This window comes from Pistacia vera, unplaced genomic scaffold (assembly GCF_008641045.1).
Source record: "Pistacia vera cultivar Batoury unplaced genomic scaffold, PisVer_v2 Contig666, whole genome shotgun sequence".
Taxonomy (NCBI): Eukaryota; Viridiplantae; Streptophyta; class Magnoliopsida; order Sapindales; family Anacardiaceae; genus Pistacia; species Pistacia vera.
The window spans coordinates 207,320-216,154 of record NW_022196519.1 but is presented as its reverse complement, the minus strand read 5'-3'; positions in this window follow the sequence as shown (position 1 = coordinate 216,154).

Sequence of the window (8,835 nt, the reverse complement as noted above, 5' to 3'; positions counted from 1 at the left end):
TTTTGCAAAAAATAAATCAATCCTCTCTTCTATTAAATAGAACTTGACTTTGATAAGAATGTAACACTAGTCTTTCAACTTGACCCGCATGGATTTTGCCTTTGATCTTCACACAGTCGTCCTTCACCCAAAACACAGCTACTAAGTTGAGCATATCTAAGGCTTATAAACTGACTCTTAACTCTTATTTACGTTCTGATAATGTGGTGTGACAAGAAGGATGCGAGATTCATGAAGTCAGGAGTTTAAAATATCTCACAATACATTCTCTCTAACATGTTCTTTCACATGAAATTTTTTTGCTGCTCTTAGGTTGTAACCCTATTACTTGGAATTGGCTCAGTCAATGGATTGAAAATTACATAAATGGTTTCATAATTTTTTTTTCAAACAAACAAAGAAAATAAAATATGAAGAAAGAAATTAATGAATCGACTTTGAAAGAGAGTCAATGAACCTTTTCGAACTTTAGAAGATACTGCTGGTCACCCTGTTTTTCAATATGTAATTAGATATGGTAACAATTTAAAACACATTAATCTTTTTTAAATAAAATAATAATACATGGTTAGAGATCAATTATTCCAAATGTGTTTAACTCCTGGTTGTTATGTTTGCATTTTGCTTCAATAACGAAATTACTTATGAATATAAGAAAATGCAAAATAACGAAGGCCAAAACAGAGAAAAGCAGAGCTAAACAAAAGTAAGGTATAAAGAACAAAACTATTATCAATGAAGTGAAAAAGAAAATTAACTGAAATTTCATAGCTTTCTATCTCTTGGTGTTCCCATATTTGCAAGAAACTTGACAAAAGGGCAATCCTGATACAATAAAGAAAAGAAAAGGATTGGTGTCCCTGTTCCTGAAGGGCATTGTGCCCCAAGAGTGGAGCCTTGATGCTGCCATCTCTGAGTCTCTGCTTAATTTCTTTATAACTGGCATGACAAATATTAAAAAAGAAAGAAGGAATTGTGTATGACAGAGACTTCTCATATGGTATGTTGACATGGTTTTGGACTCAATGAAATGTGTTCCCTAAATAATATAAGTGAAAATGGGACCTTGGAAGTAGATGGATCATTTTCATAGAGTTTGAGGATAAGTTGGAGAAATGCATCTAAAAGCCAGTTTCCAGCTGATTTCCAATGTTATAATATTTTTGTTTGTATTGATAGAATAATAATAATGACAACAATGGGATACATAACACTAATCGATAAACTTATAACATTGAAAAATAGGCTTCTAAAAATAGAGATCGTAACAAGGACCATCCCACATTGATAACATACTACAAATTTAATTTTAGAAGTTGGTATCACAACAATGAAAAATGCTAAGTTATCTACAAACCCCAACTATGTTGTCTTTATTACACTTTAATGTCGATAAAATTTAAGCATCAAACTCCAGCTTCATGGTAGCCAGCCAATGACGGGAAACTAATAAAGCTTCTTGTACATTCTTTGGTTCTTGAGGATTAATGACTGTTAAGGCTAAAAGAGCAGTAGAGTGAGCTTGTTATGCAGCCTTCTTTGTAAGAGATCTTGTTTGCATTGAATGAATTCTAGTGGCCTAGAGAGGAGCGATATTAAGCTCAATATAAAATGGAACTTCAGGAATAGTAACAATGCTATCAACTGATAGAGTGTGGGACCGGAAGAAATTATAGTTGGAAGCATTTGTAAAAGAATCACTAGCTGAAGAATCACTAGAACCAAAAAGAGGCAGTCATTGTGTGTTGAGAACTATGCTCTGAAACAGAAGAAGAGACTACAGAAGAATGCTGACCTGAAGCATGAGTACTAACTGGAGAGTTATGTTTATGAAATATACTATAGCCAAGGAACATACACTTGGAAGTATGGAAACCAAATTTGTGATGACTATAAGGCGTAAGATAGGGACAACATTCACACCAAACACTTTCAGAGCTATATATGAAGGTTTCTGCTGAAAAAGTACTTCATAAGGAAAAAAATGGTTTAGGGTAGATGTTGGAAATTTGTTAATAAGAATTACAGATGTTTGAAAAGCATGCCACTAGTAGGATAACGACATGGAAGCCTAAGCTAAAAGTGTTAATCCCATTTCGATAAGATGTCTGTGTTTCCTCTCAGCTTTTCCATTTTGTTGTTATAAGGGCAGAAAAATCTATACAGAATACCATTTTGCTTAAAGTAAAGAATTGGGGCTGGAAATTCTCCTCCGTTATCAGATTGAAACTACTTGAGGGGAACTTGAAACTGTTTCTAAACCATAATATTAAATTAATAAGAAGCAGTTTTGGTTTCAGATTTGGTTCTAAGGGGATAGAAAAGCCAAAAAAAAAAAAATCGAATTAGAAACTTAAAAATCATTTGAAGTATGTCTGCATTTTAGTATGCAATCCCAATTTCCCAGTTAATTAACAAAATTACTGATAAGACTACAGAACCTGTAGCATAGAGGTAAACTAGTAAATGAAAGAGATTGCAAAAATAAAATAAAAATGTCTGCTTACAAAGAACATAGGCCAAAACAGAGGAAAACAGAGCCAAAGAGGAGCAATGTAGAATGAATTATCAATGAAAAGAAAAAGAAAATTAACTTCAATTTCACAGCTTTCTATCTCTGGCCGTTACCATATTTTACACTAATTTTGAAGTCTGATTACTATTTCTTCAATGTCATCCTCTTATTATTTAATACTAATTAAATATATACTAATTAAACTTAATGCTTACTCTTGAACATTATTACTTTAGTAAGAGTTAAAGACACTGGCCCCTTGAGACCTGATATAATAACATAAATCCCACTGAAAGATTTGAAATTACGAACTCTCCCTATTGTTAGTGAACTGTTAATATGCATACTTTTATGAGTTAATAATATTTATCGAATTACCATCTTACCATATATTTTAACACCTAAAACCCAACACAAGGGGATTTCTATTATTTCAGAAATCTCAGGGTGATATTTGTTATTCAATCAAACCTAAAGGGATTATAATTATTAACTTTTTATATTAATTAGTATATACGTTCGCATGATTATAAAATTGAGAGGACTGAGACTTATAAATAAACTTACCAAGACTTTCATTTGCTAGTAATATGAGATGTGATAATAAATCTTTTTTATGGCTAAGATGATGAAACAACGAGAGGCACAAATATTCTTTAGCAGTGACAAAAGAAAAGTGACCAGTGACCATAACAGGGCCCTAATTTGGATTGATGGAAGACTATTGACTTGTATTTTGTTTGAAGTTTCCTTTGAGTAGAATAATCTCTTATCTCTTCACTGTTTAAGTGGTCTTTCTACAGGTCAGTTGACCGAGCCTCTTTCTACAAGCCCTGGCAGCCAGTGTAAGTCCTTTTCAGTAGCAGCTGGGTATGTCTTTCTTCAGGTATCATATTTATGAATGTTTTTCAATTTAGATATTATGTTGAGAAACCTTAATTACCTCAATAAAATAGTAAATGACAGAGAGTCAGAGATTGAGTTAAAAACATATGCCAAAACAGAGAAAAACATGAGCAAGTTTATATACATACCCTGAATGTGCACATTATTAAATACATACTAATTAAAATTAAAAGGGAAAAGAAAAGTACTAATCAAATTTCCATTCATGTTGTGTTTAAATTAAGCACACAATGATATTGATACTGTACCCTAGAGGAAATGACATTGAAAATGATAGGTGATTTCTATTATCACATTGAACTGCAAGGGGAAAAATGCTTATTACAATGGAAATATTAGCCTCTGTAATTATAATATGTGAGCATGTCAAAAACCCCATAAGAAGTTTATCCTTGTTGTATTATTAGTTTCCATCCATAAACGTAAATCCTTGTAGACCAAGTTGTTTCAAGTTGCTCTGGCATTGACAGCTGCAAATGTCTTGTTTAAAAAGTCTTTTTCAAATTATGACTGAGTTGGAAAATTAGCATAGCAGTAACCTAGTAAATGAAAGAGATTGAGTAAAGAACATAAGCCAAAACAGAGGAAAATAGAGGTAAGAGGAGCAATGTAGAATAATTATCAATGAAAAGAAAAAGGAAATTAACCAAAATTTTACAGCTTTCTATCTCTTGCTGTTACCATATTTGCTAGAAATGTTACTCTAATTTTTGAAGAGTCTGATTACTACTTCTTTAATGTTCATCCTCTCCTCATTTTAAATATATACGATGAATTTGAACATTATCAAATATATATTAATTAAATTTAATAGGGTCAAGAAAATTTGAACATTATTATTTTTACTAATTAATATTTGGGCTCATGCTACTGTTCTCATACGTCTACCATATTGAGAAGACCAAGACTTGTAAACTTACACAGACTTCATTCGTCAGCAGTACAAGATGTGACAATAAGTCTTGTTTATGGCTCACGATGCACAAACAATCTTAGCAGTGAGAAAAGCATAGTGACTGTTGGCTCAGTTTTTTTCAGAAGAATTTTCTCTTATCTATTCAGGAGGTGCTGGGTGGTTCTCGTTTGTTTCCTGGACAAGCAATCAAGCTATAGTCAGTTGACTCAGCTTCTTTCTACAAGTCACCATGCAGCCAATGTAAGTCTTGTTCATATATCATATTCAAAAATCGTTTCCAAACAGCAAGAAAATGTTTCACACGAGAAAATCATTTTTAACTTAGATATTAAGTTGAGAAACGTTTATCTTCTCAATAAAATAGTAAATGATAGAGATTAAGTATTGAACATAGACCAAAACAGAGGAAACAGTGCTAAACATTAGCAAGGTTATATATATACCATGAATGTGCACATTATTAAATGCATACTGATTAAATTAAGTGTTAAAGATTTAAGGGAAAAGAAAAGTACTACTCTTGAAGCATATGTACCATGAATTTCTTTCTTTGTTTCAGTTCACATTTAAATCAAGTTGCCATTCACGTTGCGTTTAAATTAACCACAATGATATTGTTATTGTACATTAGAGGAACGACTTTGAAAATAATTTAATATATACCAAGAATTTCCACAGCATTAAATATAAACTAATTAAACTTAATACCTACTCTTGAGCCCCATAATTATAATGGCAATTGATTGAACAGTTGGTGTGCGGGAGCTAAACTAGAATCCCAAACTTGAAACAACTGTTTCCAAACCATCAACTATGTAGAGAAGCAAACAATCAATTGACTTAAATTCCATAGTAAAGGACATAGATTAAATAAAGAACATAGTAAATGACAAAAAAGAGGAAACAATTAACAACATGATTATTTCCAAAGCCCCAACTTGAATTTGTGCCCATCTCTCTTACCACTTTCTCTCTAATTTACCACTTCCAAGACGTTTGGCCCCACTTACAAAAAAGAAGTCAAGCATCTAAACCAAAATTCCACCAAGTAATGCACTCCGACAAGGATACATAATAGTAATTTTGCTAATCTGGTGGGTCTTGGAAAATAAATCAAGCCTCTTAACCTTCCATGACGTTTTTGCAAAAGAAGTCAAGCATCTAAACCAAAATTCAACAAGGATATATGATTTGCTAAGCTGGTGGGTTTATAAAGTTCTCCCTCCCAAGACGTTTTGCAAAATAAATCAAGCGTCTGAACCTTCCAAGACGTTCTGCAAAAGAAGTCAAGCATCGAAATCAAAATTCAACATGGATATGTAATAATTGAAGAAGAGTTTGCAAACAAACAATAATCTTAACAATAAGTCTCTCTTCTATCAAATAGAACTGGACTTTAATAAGAAAATGGGATCTTGCAAGTAGGTAGATAGGTCCTTTTTATTAATTTGAGGATAAGTTTGAAGTATTTGTGGAGGACTTGAAATGCATTAAAAGCTGATTTCTTGCTAATTTTTCCACAAATCACAATGCCCACAAATTTCCGTGTAAAAGCTAATTTCTATTCTAATTTTCACGGGCTGTCAGATTATATATAGAATCATGGGATCATTTTTCTTTGTATTGATATCATATATAACAACAGCAGTAGACTGGTTCGTAACATTAATCCATAAACTTATAACATGGAACAATAGAATTCTAAAATACAAATCATAAAATGGAACATGTCATATTGGGTAACATATTACAAAATTTGATTGAAAATAATGTGAAGCCAAAAACGGGGTCGTTTCACTTAAGGCCACTGCTGAATCCTAGCCGTCAGATCAAGACAGATCCAAGGGCTGATGTTTACTAATACGGGCATATATAAAGAAAGCAACAGTGATGAAAGAAATAGAATGCGTTTTTTGTTATTCAAGTTTAGGGTTTGTGAAAGAGAGAAACTAGGGTTGGTTTTTGCTGGGTCTTTCTGGGTAGATTGTGAGAGAGGGTCGCGTTTCCTTCTTGAGGCTGATATTTGTCCTTTATTTTCTTGCAGATTATTAGGAGATTCTTGAGCGAATAGGCCTTGGTTGAGGGTTGATCTGTTTTAGCCGATTTGTATGATTGTCTTCTTGTAATCGTTGAATATCTTTTAGTACTGTGAGTGTCCGTATTTTGGAACTCAACGTGGATGTAGTCTATCCAAGATTGGCTAGAAGAACCACGGTAAATTCGTGTCTTGATCTCTGTGTGTGTGTGTGTGATTCTTTGATCTTGAATCTTGTTTGTGTTTATTTGTATTGCGAATTTGCTTATGAGGCTTGGGTTATAACATTGATGTTAAAGGTCCCTATCAAAACAAAGAAAAATGCTAAGTCATTATTATGGGCGATGTTATCATATTACTGTAAGGGGGCGTTTGGTTCAGGAATGTTAGATTACTAGGAATGTTAGATTACTGGGAAGATAGATTACCTTAGAAGATTACTGGGAATCTTTAAAAAAATGTGTTTGGTTAGTTGGTGGGTATGTTATATGAATATGTTTGGTTATAGGGAATAAATTGGTGGGTATGTTATTTAAATTACTAAATTGTCTCCCTTTTAAATATTAATATAAGATTATTTTTATTATTAATTTTTGAATAATTTCTTCTAGCCCCCAATATTTCAGATTTAGCTAAAACACCCCCGCTTATATAAAACTTTAATTTATGATGAAATCACCCCCACCTCTTGCCGCCGCCTGCCGCCACCGCAAACCACCGCCAAAAATCTCCGAAAGCACCCGTGAGCACCTTACCGTGACGAAGAGGCTTCGATATGGCCGTTAACAGCCAGATCCCTGGCCCTTAATGGCCAGGTCTGGGCCAGATCTGGCCGTTAACGGCCACGGACATGGCCGTTAATAGCCAGATCTATTCCGGCCAGAATAGATCTGGCCGTTAACGGCCATATCTAGCCCAGACCTGGCCGTTAATGGCCAGGGATCTGGCCGTTTTCGGCCATCGAAATGGCTGAAAACGGCCATATCGAAGCCTCCGGAGCCTCTCGCGGAATTTCGTTCCTTTTCAAGGACTCTGACGATTTTCCGGTGGTGGTCCGTGGTGGTTGGCCGCTGTCGGTGGTGGTGGCTGGGTGGCAGTGGCGGTGGTGGCTGGGTGAGTGGTGGTCTGTAAATTATTTTAAATATAAGGGTATTATAGTCCAAAATTTTAATTAACAAGGGTAAAATTGAAATAGAATATTTATGTAAATTTGTTTTAAAGTAGGGGTATTATTGTCCAAAATTTTTATTAATAAGGGATAAAATTGTAACAAAAAAAGATAACCCTGGTAATCTCAGAATACCTAAGAAAATGGAGGTAATCAGATTACCTCTTATATTGTTACTATTGGTATTTAAAGATTACCGGTATCTTATATTACTTAACAACCAAACATGGTAATCAAGTAATATAAGATGACATAACCCCAGTAATCCCACTTAACCCCCAACCAAACGCTCCCTAAATGACATGATATAGTAAACGCACGCACGTAGAAAACCATTTCAAACTATCAAATTAGCCATGTATTGGAAAGCCTTGGGCCAAAAGTGGTGGGCTTTACCATGTGAACATTAATAATAAGAAAACAAAAAGGAAAATGGGAAATTTTACCCATGATCATAAAATATGTAGTTCTTTTATTTAACAAACAAAATTTTGCGTTTCTTGATACAAGAAATGTTTAATTGAAATTTTGGTTTTTTTTTTTTTTTTTTCTATCGTTAAAAGTCTTACTTTGGTATTAAAAATCAAAATTAATGAACAATCATGATTGTATTGCAAAGGGAATGATATTGAGTGAGTCATTCTTATTATAAACTTGCACTACTTCACTTGATTTAACAAAGAAAATATAATTCAGCTCTATTAAGAACACGAAAATTTTACAAATCTCCTATACTTTCTTGGCCACACTAAAGTCTAGAAAATTTAAAAACTCATTACAAGCACTTCTTGTCATCAATGTCTTAGAAGAAGTTGAACGCTGCTCCATCTTCACAAATAGCTTCTTTGAAATCCAGGCCGTTCAATTCATGGCCTGTTGGTTAACAAACTCATCCATTTCTCTCTGCAAATCAAAAGCAATTAGCCAATAGTTAAATAACGTAACATAGACAAAAGAAAGGTTAAAGGGCATGGCTAATCACCTAGATTAAAACTTTATCATCGATGAAAATATATAGAAAGAAATTAACCTAAATTTAAAACCCTTCTGCCTCTTCTCCTACCGATTTTTGCAAATTGGACTTTGATTTTGATGAGTCTAGTTACTACTTCTTTTATGTTGATCCTCTCTAGAGGTGATTCTCTTGTACACTCCATAGCTAAACTCAAGATAGATGACACACATTCTTCCTTTCTAGAGAAATATTACTTCTTAGCAAATTTGTGTCCAGAACGTCCATCATTGTGCTGCATAATGATTCACCAACCCAACTCCTTAAGCTCATTTCTTCATTA